The sequence below is a fragment of the Macaca fascicularis genome, chromosome 6, assembly GCF_037993035.2.
Source record: "Macaca fascicularis isolate 582-1 chromosome 6, T2T-MFA8v1.1".
NCBI lineage: Eukaryota > Metazoa > Chordata > Mammalia > Primates > Cercopithecidae > Macaca > Macaca fascicularis.
The window spans coordinates 146736151-146749128 of record NC_088380.1 but is presented as its reverse complement, the minus strand read 5'-3'; the positions used below and the strand labels follow the sequence as shown (position 1 = coordinate 146749128).

At 45.6% G+C, this 12978-nt stretch overlaps 1 protein-coding gene across 2 annotated transcripts in view; it reads left to right on the top strand.

The window, feature by feature from the left end:
* PFDN1 (prefoldin subunit 1) overlaps positions 1-12978 on the top strand; it is a 61154-nt gene that overhangs the window by 46204 nt on the left and 1972 nt on the right. The window lies entirely within an intron of this gene.

Below are 12978 nucleotides of genomic sequence, written 5' to 3'. Positions count from 1 at the left end.
CCCAAACTCTACTGTAAACACTGATGATTTGATCCTCTTGCTCCTGTAAGACTGGGACAAACTAAAGACAAACTGAAATATTGGGACTTACCATTTTTTGTTGTTGTTTTTGCTCATTTGGAAGACTTGTAGAATTTTAACAGTTCCTCTAGTCCGTCTTATTGAAGAGCACTTGACTTTTTGATGTTGGTAAAACAGAAGAAAAGTAACGTATATTGGGAAACTGTAATCGTTTCCTTGGGCATAATTATATTGATGCTTTTACAACCCTTGTGTTGGACCTACACAAAACCCAATGTCTCATTGAAGATAGGAGTTAATATTTGTCCTGACACCGCATTACATGTTCTTGAGGCTCACCCGTAACAGGTAAAATGTCTACTAGTTTCCCTTCATGGAGTTAGGGTCAGGTCTCAACTTTTTAAAGTTTCAAGATATCCTACAGGCCACTTGATGTAGCGCTCCCCTTTCTAGCCCCCAACCATTTCTGACGTGTTGTCACTCTTCCTGTTTGAACATATCCAACGATTTTTAGTGACCTCATTCTTTTTCCTGAACTACTCTCCTTTTGGTTTCTATGATACACATTTCCCTCCTTTTTAGTATTATTTACTGGTTCCTCCTCTTCGTTCCAGTCTTAAAATGTTGAATTTCTTCAAGGCTGAGTCCTCTTATTGTATGTTCTTTACCTAGGAATTTCATCCGTTCTCACGACTTCAAGTACCACCTCTATGCAAAATTATATCCCCAGCCTAGATTTCTTCCATGAACTCCAGAGCCAATCTAGTTTTTCACATCTCATTTGGATGTCTCACAGGTACCTTAAACCCACTATGTCCAAAACAAAGCTCAGAATCTTCCTTTCCAAACCAGGTCCTCCTCCTGCATTTCTTCTCTCAGTGAAAGGCAGCACCCTTGAGCCAGTGTGCAAGCCCCAACTGGGCATCCTGGGAGTCATTCCTGACATCCTTCTCCCCAGCTTCTGACGTCTAATGAAGGTTATGATGAAGGGCATGGTGGAGTCCTCTTGTTGATTTTCCTCCTGAATATTTCAAAAATCTACTGCTCTTCATCTCCATTGTCACCACTAAGATACTGTCATCTCTTTCCAAGACGATTGCAGTGGCCTCCTAACAGGTTTCCAACATTCACATGTGTATTCTCTAATCCAGTGCCTCCCAGGCTTTTTTTTACAGTACAGCTCTCAGAAAATTGTATTTGCACAATTCACTGGGGTAACCGGACAAAGGTGCTCAAAGCTGGAGGCAACTGCCCCAAAGGGGGTTTTGGCTGCCCTGGACGCACCCAGCCACTCCAGGGACTGAGAGATCAATATCTTGGGCACATCTGTTACCCATTCATGACTCATAGGACATTTTGTGGGAAGCTCTGTTCTCATTCATTCTCTATGCTTCAGCTGAGATTGTTTTCAATAGAAATTTGACTTTTGCTAACCCAGTGGTGTTCCATTGCCTTCAAGATAAATTCCAAAACTTGAATATGGTTTAAGACCCCACATGATCCGACTCAGCCTCACCAGCCTCATCTCTGTATTCTCATCCTTTCTCTCTCTGTGCTTCAGTCTCCGTGGTTGACATTCAATTCTCCCAACTTGCCATGCTCCATTTATCTGGAATTATTCTCTCCCCACTCTCACCTCTCCTCTTGTTAATTCTTGCTCATCCTTCAGAGCTGAGTTCTCGAGTCCCTCTGTGAGTTCCTTGATTCCATCAGATGTTTCCTCCATCGAAGACCGTGCTTTCCCTCAGATCCGTTGTTACAGTGGTAGCTCAATGTCTGTGTGGCCTGCAACAGTATAATCTCCAGGGATCAGTGTGTACTTTGTTCGCTGCTCTACTGTTGGTGCTCTTTGGAGTGCTGAGTGCCCAATACGTGTTTGTTAGATGAATTATGTGCCAGTTCTTGGTGCTAGGGTTATAGCATTTATCAAATCAGACATGATGCCTACTCTGGAGCTTATGGTGAGATACAGACAATAAAGAAATAAACAAGAAACCATCATGTAGTAAGGGCGATGTTTTAGAGAGTTACTGGAGACCTCCTTTAGTGAATAATTGGGGAAGGGCTTTCTGAAAAAGTGAAATTTCAGCTAAGATGTGAATGAAAAGAAGCAGACAGCCACATAAAAGTACCTCAAGGAAAAACATTCCAGTTGGAGGTCACAGAGAAATATTACACAGAGAGATATTCCTGTCTTAAGACAGAAATAAGTCTGCTGGAGCTGTTTAAGCAAGTGAAAGGGGGGACAGAGTAGTAATGAAGTGGAGGGGTTGGCAGGAGGGATGCCATGTGGAGCCTGATTGCCTCAGTTAGAGTCTGGCTTGTTTTCTAAGTGTGAGGTGAAACCATTAGAGGCTTTTTTTTTCTTTTTTTTCTTTCTTTTTTTTTTTTTTTTTTTTTTGAGATGGAGTTTTGCTCTTGTTGCCCAGGTTGGAGTGCAGTGGTGTGATCTCGGCTCACTGCAACCTCCACCTCCCAGGCTCAAGTGATTCTCCTGCCTCAGCCTCCTGAGTAGCTGGGATTACAGGCATGTGCCACCATGCCCAGCTAGTTTTTTTTATTTTTAGTAGACATGGAGTTTCATCACGTTGGACAGGCTGGTCTCAAACTCCTGATCTCAGGTGATCCACCTGTCTCAACCTTCTAAAGTGCAGAGATTACAGGCGTGAGCCACCATGCCTGGCCCATTAGAGGCTTTTTGAGCAGAGGCTAACTTGATTCGGTATGAGAGTGTCCACGAGACACCTCCAGGTGACACTAGGAGAGTGTCCACGACACACCTCCTAGTCCAAGATGATGGAGGCTTGGACTAGGATAGGGGCAGTGGCGCTAGATAGAAGGAAGAGTAGAGATTGGGAATGTATTTGGAAGTAAGCTAATAAGATTTGCTGATGGATTGGATGGAAGGTGTGGGGTTTGAGGAAAAGAAAAAAATCAGGGATGTGCCGTGTAGGGTCATTCTTGAAAAACAGCTCTCTTTTTTTTTTTTTTTTTGTGGCCTTTTTGTTTTTTACGTTGAGCAGTTGGGTCGAGTGCCATTCACTGAGATGGGGAAGTCAGGGAGGGGTGGGGGTGACTGTAAATCACTTGTGTTTGTTTTAAACAGGTTAAAGTCTGAGTTTGACATCCAAGAGGATATGTTTTATAAATAATTGGATATGTTAAATCTGGTATTAAGGGGAGATAGCATTGGAGATACAGATTTGGAGTCATATAATGTTTAAAGCTATGAGATGAGAGTATTGGGTTTTTTTTGTTGTTGTTGTTTTTTGAGATGGAGTCTTGCTGTGTCACCCACGCTGGAATACAGTGGCTTGATCTCAGCTCACTGCAACATCAGCCTCCTGGGTTCAAGCAATTCTCATGCCTCTGCCTCCCGAGTAGCTGGGACTACAGGCATGTGCCACCACACCTGGCTAATTTTTGTATTTTTAGTAGAGACGGGGTTTCTCCATGTTGGCCATGCTGGTCTCGAACTCCTGACCTCAGGTGATTCACCCGCCTCAGCCTCCCACAGTGTTGGGATTACAGGCGTGAGCCACCGCACCTGGCTGAAATGAGAGTTTCTAAGAGGTAGTGCAGATGGGTAGAAGAGGAGGAGTTCCAGGACAGCTTCCTGTGAAATGCAGCATTCGGAAGCTGAGCAGAGGAGGGGTAGTCAGCAAAGGAGAACTTAGAAAGAGTAGCCAGTTATGTCGGAGGAGAATAGAAGTGTGGTGTCATGAAAGCTAGAGGGAGAAAGTGTTCCAAGAAGTGTGTTGAACACTGTTGAGAGGTTGAGTAAGATGACAGAGAAGCACCCATAGAGATCACTGGACTTGAATCATAGCCAGTTCATTAAAGGAGGCAGAAGTGTGCTTGGAGAGGTCTGAGGAGCAGATAGGAGGGAAGGCAGGGGAGGCAGCTGCCTCAAAAAACTGATTCAAGAAGTTTTGTAGAAAAGAGGCAGTACTTACAGAGGACTGAGAGGTAAAGAAAGGGTTTTTTAATGATTTGCCTCACCAAGAAGGATCTTGCAGAGAAAGAAATAGAAGATTAAGAAGAAAGGAAGGTTAACAGTAAGAGTGAAGTTTCTGAGAAGGTATGTGGGGATGAAATCATTGTCTAAGTGGAAGGGTTGTGTGTTTTTGTTTTGTTTTGAGACAGGGCCTTGCTCTGTCATCTAGGCTCGAGTGCAGTGGCGTGATCACGGCTCACTGCAGTCTCATCCTCCTGGACTCAAGTGATCCTCCTGCCTTAGCCTTCTGAGTAGCTAGGGCTACAGACATGCACCACCATGCCCAGCTGATTTTTTTTTATTTTTGTAGAGATGGGTCTCGCTATATAGATAGGGTCTCGCCAATAAGTGGGTGATATTCTCTGCCAGGGTTCCGTAAATTACAGCCCAAGGGCCAGCTGGTCTCAAACTCCTTCCCTCAAGTGATCCTCCCACCTCAGCCTTACAAAGTGCAGGGTTGTATTTTGATTCCTTTAAAAACGCAGTACAGGCATGCTATCAATTTTAACAGAGAAAGAAGAGACTATACATACAGGTGTAGGTCGATTAGTAGATTTGGTAGCAGGAAGATAGAGTTCTCCTCAGATTTATTTTCTCAGCTGAGGAGAGGAGGGAGCATAGGAGATTTGAGGAGCCAAGACAAAGCATGAAATAGTTATTTTGGAGAGCAGACAATGAACATATAAAGGAAGTTTAATAGAATTTTCATAGTGCCCATTTGGGATTCATGGCCCTGAATTTAAAGTGAGACCATTTAGCACAATTTACCATTTTCCTCCAGGAACATTCAGCCACTCAGGTGAGGCATGGAGTGGGTAGATGGTTGAATTTAATCTGGGTTGGCATTTTCCCAGGTAAGTGCAAGAGAGGGAGAGAGGGACATAGGTGAAAGGGTATTTATAAGGAGAATAAATATAAATGATGGACTATGTAAGCAAAGCTGGGTAGGAAGGGAAAAGCCCATGGAAGCATAATGGATAACAAACAACTTGTTGCATGACAAGGTTGAAGAAATGCTGGAGCGAGAGTATCAGAAGTGATCTGGAAGAATATGAGGTAGTGGTGGTGAAATGGACACTTCAGAGGTTGACAAGACCTAGGGCATGACCATGGACTGGGTGACTGAGGTGGGGTAACCATAAATTTGTAAAGAGAGGAGCCTGTGCTATTGGGTGAGTCATCTACATTCTTTTGAAGTCACCTTGAATGGTACTGCAGTGGTGGAGAGGGAGACAGGGAGCCACTGATGATGAGGGATAGTGCCCAGGATACTGGAAGATTGCAGCAACAAGGAGGGGGCAGTCCGGTGGTTAAGCATGATGCCGTGAGCTTCAAGGACCAGGGTTTGTGAAGGATGAAGGAGGGGAAATGATTTGGCAGTGAGCTGAATGAATGGATGGAAGGATGGACAGATGGAAATGCAGGCTTTTATTAGGCAGCTTTCAGTGAAAGTTAAAAATCTCTAATTGCTGGACTCAGTCCTACCCTTTAAAGCTCCATCTTTTTAAGGAACAGACACTGGCAAACCACCGCCTGCCCCATCCAGTTCACTGCCTGTTTCTGTGCTTTCGAAACATAGCTGTGCCCATTCATCTGCACCACACCCATTTGTTTACACATTGTCTGACTGCTTTTGTGCTACAATGGCAGAGCTGAGTAGTTGTAACAGAGATAACCCCACAGTGAAAGCCTAAAATATTTATTATCTGGCCCTTTATAGAAAAAGTTTGCTGACTCCTGATTTAGAACAAAAAGTTTGAGTCTCAAACTTCAGTGTGCGTCACAGCTGCCTGGGAGGGCTTGTGAAAACACAGATTGCCAGACTCCATCCCCAGGGTTTCTGGTTCAGTGGGTCTGGGTTGGGGCATAAGAATATGCACCTCTAATAAGTTCGCAGGTGATCCCGACGCTGCTGGGAGAGGACTGCACTTGGAGAGCCATTGCTTTCGATAGTTAAGGTAGTGATAGATTCCTTCTTCCCTTAATCTTCTCTGAACCACCTACTTCAGCTGCCCATCGCTTGACCCCATTGCTTGACCCCATCGCTTGACATGATTTGCTGGCTTGTCGTCATCCCTTTTACACCTGGTGCCTGCAGATGGTAGTGATTCTTTGGCTGAGGCTTGATCAGCACCATATGCACTGGGACAGTTGCTGCTCCTGGCTCTGTGCTTCACTCTGAGCTTTGTATCTGGTCTTTCCCAGGTTATCCGGTAGGCTGGGCTTTCTCTGGGACTCACATGAAGCTGATGTGTTAGGGAGGGCAGCAGTAGGTAGAACTCACCTAAACCTCAGGGGGACCGAGCGGCTAAACACTGTTGTTTGAAGAATTTTTTCCCCTCGTGTATATCTGCTGTAAAGTGCTTGAGTGGTGTAGGGGTTCATCTTGGCAGACTGAATTGGGGGTGCTAGCCAGCATGTGATCATAGGTGGGGTTTGGGAGTCTGACCCCATATGGTAGCAGTGTCAGTCTGTCGGCAGGTAAAAGCACACCTGGGAGGAAAACACGTCAGCGCTTAGCTGAAGTACGTCTTTTTTCCCTGTCCTTCAGCAGAAAGATCTCTGAAGGGGTTTTTCTTTTCTTTTTTCTTTTCTTTTCATTCCCTCTTTCTGTCTCTCAGCTTTCTTTCTTTTCTTCCTTTCCTTTCCTTTCATTTCCTTTCCTTTCCCTTTTTCTTTTCTTTTCTTTTCTTTCTTTGTTTTTCTGAAGGATATTTCTAAAGTAGTGTCTAGAAGATGCAGGGACAGTAACTCTTTCCGAGATTTCTCTTTGTTCTCCTGCTCCATGCCTAAGATTGCTTTATCTTTCTTTGATTTGTCTCCCAGCGGTGTAGCTCAGTGGTTACCATATCACCTAGCTGTGTCCTCTGGTGAAATGGATGCACCCAGATGAGTTTACAAGTGGGCGTGTCCATGAACTGCTTAGACCTGTCTCTCAGGTGTCGGATTTTGCCTGCCTCTGTTGGCGCTCCTCACCCATCCAGGCTGGTGGCTCAGGGCACATGTGCCCTCAGGGCTCTGCCCCGCCCCTACCTGCTCCAGCTGTGCCCAAGCTGTCCCTTTTTCCATCCTGACTTCTCTGATTGTGTCCTCTCATTGCCTTTTTTCTGTTTTTGTCTTGTTTCCCTGCCTTCCCTTGTCCCCCATCAAGACATGCCTCTTCAGCCCTCTGTGAGTTCTTGGCCTCTTGCCAAACATACCATATTGTGGGCAGCTGGTACCCTCTGACCATTTTACAGATCTGCTAATGAGCGAACATGTGAATTAGTGAGGCTTTGGGTTTTTAATTTGGAAGTCATGGTAGAGACAGCAAAAAGATGGCCATTGCCTTCCGTTTTTTTGATTAATAGTAGAGCTTGAAGTCGGCGGTGGTCTCCAGGAGCTGGAAGCTGCGAATTTTACTTAAGGAAGAAGTATGTGACCAAGGCAGGTCACACTCAGGGTCAGAAACCGTGACTCCCAGCAGAGGGTCTCTGAGGACTCAGCTCTCACGGAAGATCAGGAGCAGAAGGGAACCTGAGTCAGCCTTGTCTATTGCCTCCAAAGCCTGGATTGGAGGGCAGGAGATAAGCCAGAAGGGCTATTTTTATTGAGACAAAAGTACATATCCATACACATCCATGGTATATCTCCCCTCTCTCTGAGCTCCATTTTAACCTGTTTTGTTTAGTCTTTAAGGCAAGAGTTCATTTGAAGAAAGTGTCGTGTGGCTAAAGTAAAAATGGGAGTGGGGTGGGGGTGGAGGATCGCCCTGGTATTGCCCAAATCCTCATCTTACAAATGGGAAAATAGAGGAACAGAGAGGAGAAAACCCTTTTCTATACCCCAAGGCAGGACAAACAGGAAAGAAAGAAAAAAATAATAATAATAATTTAGAGAAGGAGAGCTGGAGACAAAGTTCCTAAGAAAAGAAAAAAGTCTATAGTGATAGCGTCACAAGATGCATTACCTCAGGAGTCTATTTGAGAGATTGTGTCATGTCAGAAAAGTTCTAGGGACTGGAGCCTCTTTCCTTGGTAAGAGGATGAGAATGAAACACCAGCCCCTCAGTCTGACTCCTGGAAAAAAGAACCTCAGGCCGATGAGCAATAACTCCAACAATGTCATTTCCCTGGCCGTGCTGAGCCCCACAGGAAATCTCAGAGTTTGTCATCACGACAAGGGCCCACAAGAATGTCGCTGCACCCAGAGCTTTGTGGTTTGATGCCACTAGAGACTTTACTGGTGAAAGCATTCTGAGGGAAGTTGCTCGGCAAGACAGAAGGATGCTGCAGTGAGGACAGCAGATGCCCTCCCAGGACTGCTGGTAGTAAGTGTGGTTTTCAAATGTCGCTCCTAGCAGCCCTGAGGCTGACATCAGATAGAGCAGTTCCTCAAGGATTTCAGAGTCCAGGACATGGGAAATTGGGGTGGTTTGTTTTTTAGTTTTGCAAGTTGACCTGATAAAGCATAAAGGCCTGTTAGGGCCTGTTCTGTTTGTGGAAGCAAGGCCAGATCCAAAGCCCTCATTGGGATCTGTGACATTTGAATTTTATTATTTATTTATTTTATTATAAATTAATAATTTGTAATTGTATAAATTTATGGGGTAAAAGTATTATGATTTATAAATATAATGTGGGCTGGGTGCAGTATTTCACACCTGTAATCCCAGCACTTTGGGAGGCTGAGGCAGACGAATCATTTGAGGCCAGGAGTTCAAGACCAGCCTGGCCAACATGGTGAAACCCCGTCTCTACTAAAGATACAAAAATTAGCTGGGCGTGTGGTGCTCACCTGTAATCCTAAGCTACTTGGGAGGCTGAGATGGGAGAATTGCTTAAACCCAGGAGGTGGAGTTTGCAGTGAGCCTAGACTGTGCCATTGCACTCTACTTTGGGCAACAGAGCAAGACCCTGTTTCAGAAAAATAAATAAAAATAAATATAATGTAGAATAATTAAATCAAGCTAGTTAACATATTCATTACCTCAAATACTTGACATTGTTTGTAGTGATAGGTTGGAGTTTTAAATCTGTGTATATCCAGGGGCAGGGGTGATAGGGCAATGCCGAAAGCCAAAAACCACCTTGAAGGAAAATGGTCAGTTTCTGCCTTTGCTTCCTCTGGTGGGTGTTTCTTGATTATTCAGGTTGGAAGGGAAAACCGAAAAGTGTGTGTACATCAGTAAGGCTTCATTTCCCACACTAAAGCACTTTATTCAACAAGCATCGAGTTCCTTTTATGTACCAGCCATTCTTCTAGACAGCAGGACTGTATCAGGTGACAGAACGAAGTCCTGCCCTTGTGGACTTTTCCTTCTCATAGGGAAGCCAGACAGTTTCTGCTTCCTGTGGTGGAAAGAGATCTGGAGAAGAGTCAAAGTGAGGAGAATAGGGAGTATTGGGCAGCATGTACTCAAGAAGGCCTCGCATATAAGGTGACATTTGAGAAAGGCCTGAAGGAAGTGAGGGGATGAGTAATGTGAATATCTGGTGAAGAGAACTTCTACATGGAGAGCATAGCAAAGGGCAAAGGCCAGGCAGGAACATACCTGGTGGATTGGAGGAGCAGCACGGGAAGCCCGTGTGGCTGGAGCTGAAAGAGTGACGGGGAAGAGTTGTTGGAGATGAGGTCGGAGACTTAGCACGGCTTCTTGGAAGCTGAAAAGTACTATGGTGTGAGGAGTTGTTTCTCCCTAAAGTCTTTGTTGAAATCCTAACTCCTGAGGTGATGGTGTTAGGAGGTGTGGCCATTTGGGAGGTGAGGAGGTCATGAGGGCAGAGCCCTTTAAATGGGGTTTGTACCCGTACCCAAGGGCACAGCACCACACTGGAAATGAAGGATGCCCCTGCTGTGTTGTGCATAGGGTTTGTTTGTCCCCTGGCAGGTCTCTTATTGAAATTTGGTACCCCCAGACCTCCCTGCAAAAAATTTGATCCCCAGTGTTGAAGGTGGGGCCTGGTGGGAGATGTTTGGATTGTGGGGGTGGGTTTCTTGTGTATGGCTTGGTGCCATTCTCATGGGAGTGAGTGAGTTCTTATGCTTAGTTTCTTCAGTGACTGGCTGTTGAAAAGAGCCTGGCACCTCCTCTCTCTCGTTTCCTCTCTGGCCACATGATTTCTGCACAGGCGGCTCCCCTTCGCCTTCCACCACGAGTGCAAGCAGCCAGAAACCCTCCCCAGAAGCAGATGCTGCACCATGCTTGTATAGCCCGCAGAACTGTGGGCCAAATAAACCTCTTTTCTTCATAAATTACCCAGCCTCAGGTATTCTTTTAGAGCAACACAAACAGACTAAGACACCCCTGGAGACAGAGGCCTCCCAAGGTTCTTCTGTACTCACAGGACCAATCCTGCCATGCCTCTGACCACACTGAATTGCAGAGGCCTGGGTAACTGCCCTTAAAACTTTATAAGCTAGGGTCATACTTATCCCCAAATAATTATGGTAGAACTGACGTGTGGGGGCATCCCTCATTTCAGGTATTGTGTTGGTTTTCTACTTGCCACGAATTGGTGGCTTCAAACAACAGAAATGTATTCGCTCACAGTCCTGAAGGCCAGGAGCCCAACAAATGCGAGGGGCTGCAGGGCACGCTTCCTCTGAAGGGTCGAGGGGAGAGTCCGCCCTCACGTCTTCCAGCTTCTGGTGGCTGCCCACAGTGCCTGGCATTCCTTTGCTGGTAGTTGCGTTACCCCGTCCCCACCTCGGTCAGCACAGGGTTCTCCCTCTGCGTGTGTCCCTGTCTTCACAGCGCCTTGTTTGGACGCTAATGACTGGATTCAGGGCCCACCCTAATGTAATATGATCTCATCTTAATTTAGTTACATCTGCAAAGATCGTCTTTCCAAATTACCAGAGATTAGAACTTCAGCATCTCTTTTTGTCAAATTCAGTTCAACCCACAACAGGTGCCTTGTTCTGGGTTTGACTATGATGAGAGTCTTTCTGGGCTTAAATATGCTTGGGGACTGAGACAGGAATTATTGAAATACAGTTAGAAAGGTCCACTATGTTAGGGATATATATATTTTTAAAGACATGTCTATTACATTTATTTAAACTAATTAAAAATTTAAAGATGAAGGCAGCACCGCGGCACATGCCTCTAAGGCAAGAGGATTGCTTGAGCCCAGGAGTTTGAGGCCAGCCTGGGCAACATGACCCCATCTCTAGAAACAAAGCAAAAATATAGATAGATACGTTAATTTGCATCATTGTTTGGAAACTTGAAGACTTTAGGATATGCAGTGGTAAAATTCATGAAAGTGTTAGAAGACAGAAATTTTACAGAAGAAGGAATTTTTAAAGCTGAGAGGTACAGCCTGAGTTTGGCTGGGGAGCCTGGGTGGGAGGGCAGAAGAGCTCTTGCTTATGTTCCAAGTGTATGGTTTTCAGCAAGTTGGCAGAGACTGAATGCAACAGACCAGAGTCCCTGGGCCCTGGCTGACTTTTGTAGGGGGAGAAGCAGGCTTATTCCACTTACCTTTCCCCGCATTCACATAGGGTCCACAGGGTGCCCAGGTGGTGTATGGCACTGAGCTGTTGCTCCCCTCTGTGTGACACCCAGTGAACATACATTCTTTAGTGTGTGTCAGGGCTTACTAGTATTTGCCTTTTTTTCAGCCATAGTTAAAGTCTAAGAGTTGTTTATTGGCGTGGCACGGTGGCTCACGCCTGTAATCCCAACACTTTGGGAGGCCGAGGCAGGCAGATCACGAGGTCAGGAGTTTGAGACCAGCTTGGCTAACATAGTGAAACCCCATCTCTACTAAAAATACAAAAAATTAGCTGCCGTGGTGGTGTGTGCCTGTAATCCCAGCTACTTGGGAGGCTGAGGCAGGAGAATCGTGTGAACCTGGGAGGCGGAGGTTGCAGTGAGCCGAGATGGCGCCATTGCACTCCAGCCTGGGCAACAGTGTGAGATTCTGTCTCAAAAAGAGTTGTTTATCAAAGGAAGTTTAAGTTCCCACTCTGATATCACAGTGATAGGACTGTATTTGGCTTAGCAGTGTAATTAAAATTCCTTAGCAACCGTATACATTTGCAGGCATTGAATTGAATTGTTATCACGGTCACCATGAGTTGGAGTTTTGCTCTTGTTGCCCAGGCTGGAGTGCGATGGCACGGTCTTGGCTCACTGCAGTCTCTGCCTCCCGGGTTCAAGTGATTTTCCTGCCTCAGCCCCCGAGTAACTGGGATTACGGGTGCCCACCACCACACCCGTCTAATGTTTTGTAGAGACAGAGTTTTGCCATGTTGGCCAAACTGGTCTCAAACTCCTGGCCTCAGGTGATCTGCCTGCCTTGGCCTCCCAAAGTGCTGAGATTATAGGCGTGAGCCACTGTGTCTGGTCACCATGAGTTTTTATGGAGCTCCTGTTGTGTCGCAAGGAATTGTGTGCAACTTAGACAGATGGGAGATAAGTAAAGAGGGTTCTTTCTAGCCTTAAGGAAATTTGAAGCAAGGAGAGGACAGACAGGAATCAGAGGTTCACGGAAGAACTGATAAAGATTTGTGTATGCCACATTTGGCTTCTGTAGGAAGAAGCCTCTGTATGTATCATTTAGTAAATAGCTAGGCGCGGTGACTCACGCCTGTAATGCCAGCACTTTGGGAGACTGAGGAGGGAGGATCGCTTGGGTCCAGGAGTTTGAGATCAGCCTGGGCAATACAAAAATAAAAAATTTAAGTTTCTCATTTCTACCAAAAAAAAAAAAAAAAAAAAAAGCCAGGCGTGGTGGTGCACACCTACAGTCCCGGTGTACCTAGAGTCCCAGCTACTTGGGCTGAGGTGGGAGGTAGAGGCTACAGTGAGTCGTGATTGCACCATTGCACTCTGAGCTGAGACCTTGTCTCAAAAATAAATAAAACATACAAACAAACAACTAACTAATTGGACAGAGAGCTCACCTGTCCTCTGCCGTAACCTATCCATGCTTCCCTGAGTCCTGTGGGCACTTTAGTGGGTGGAACAG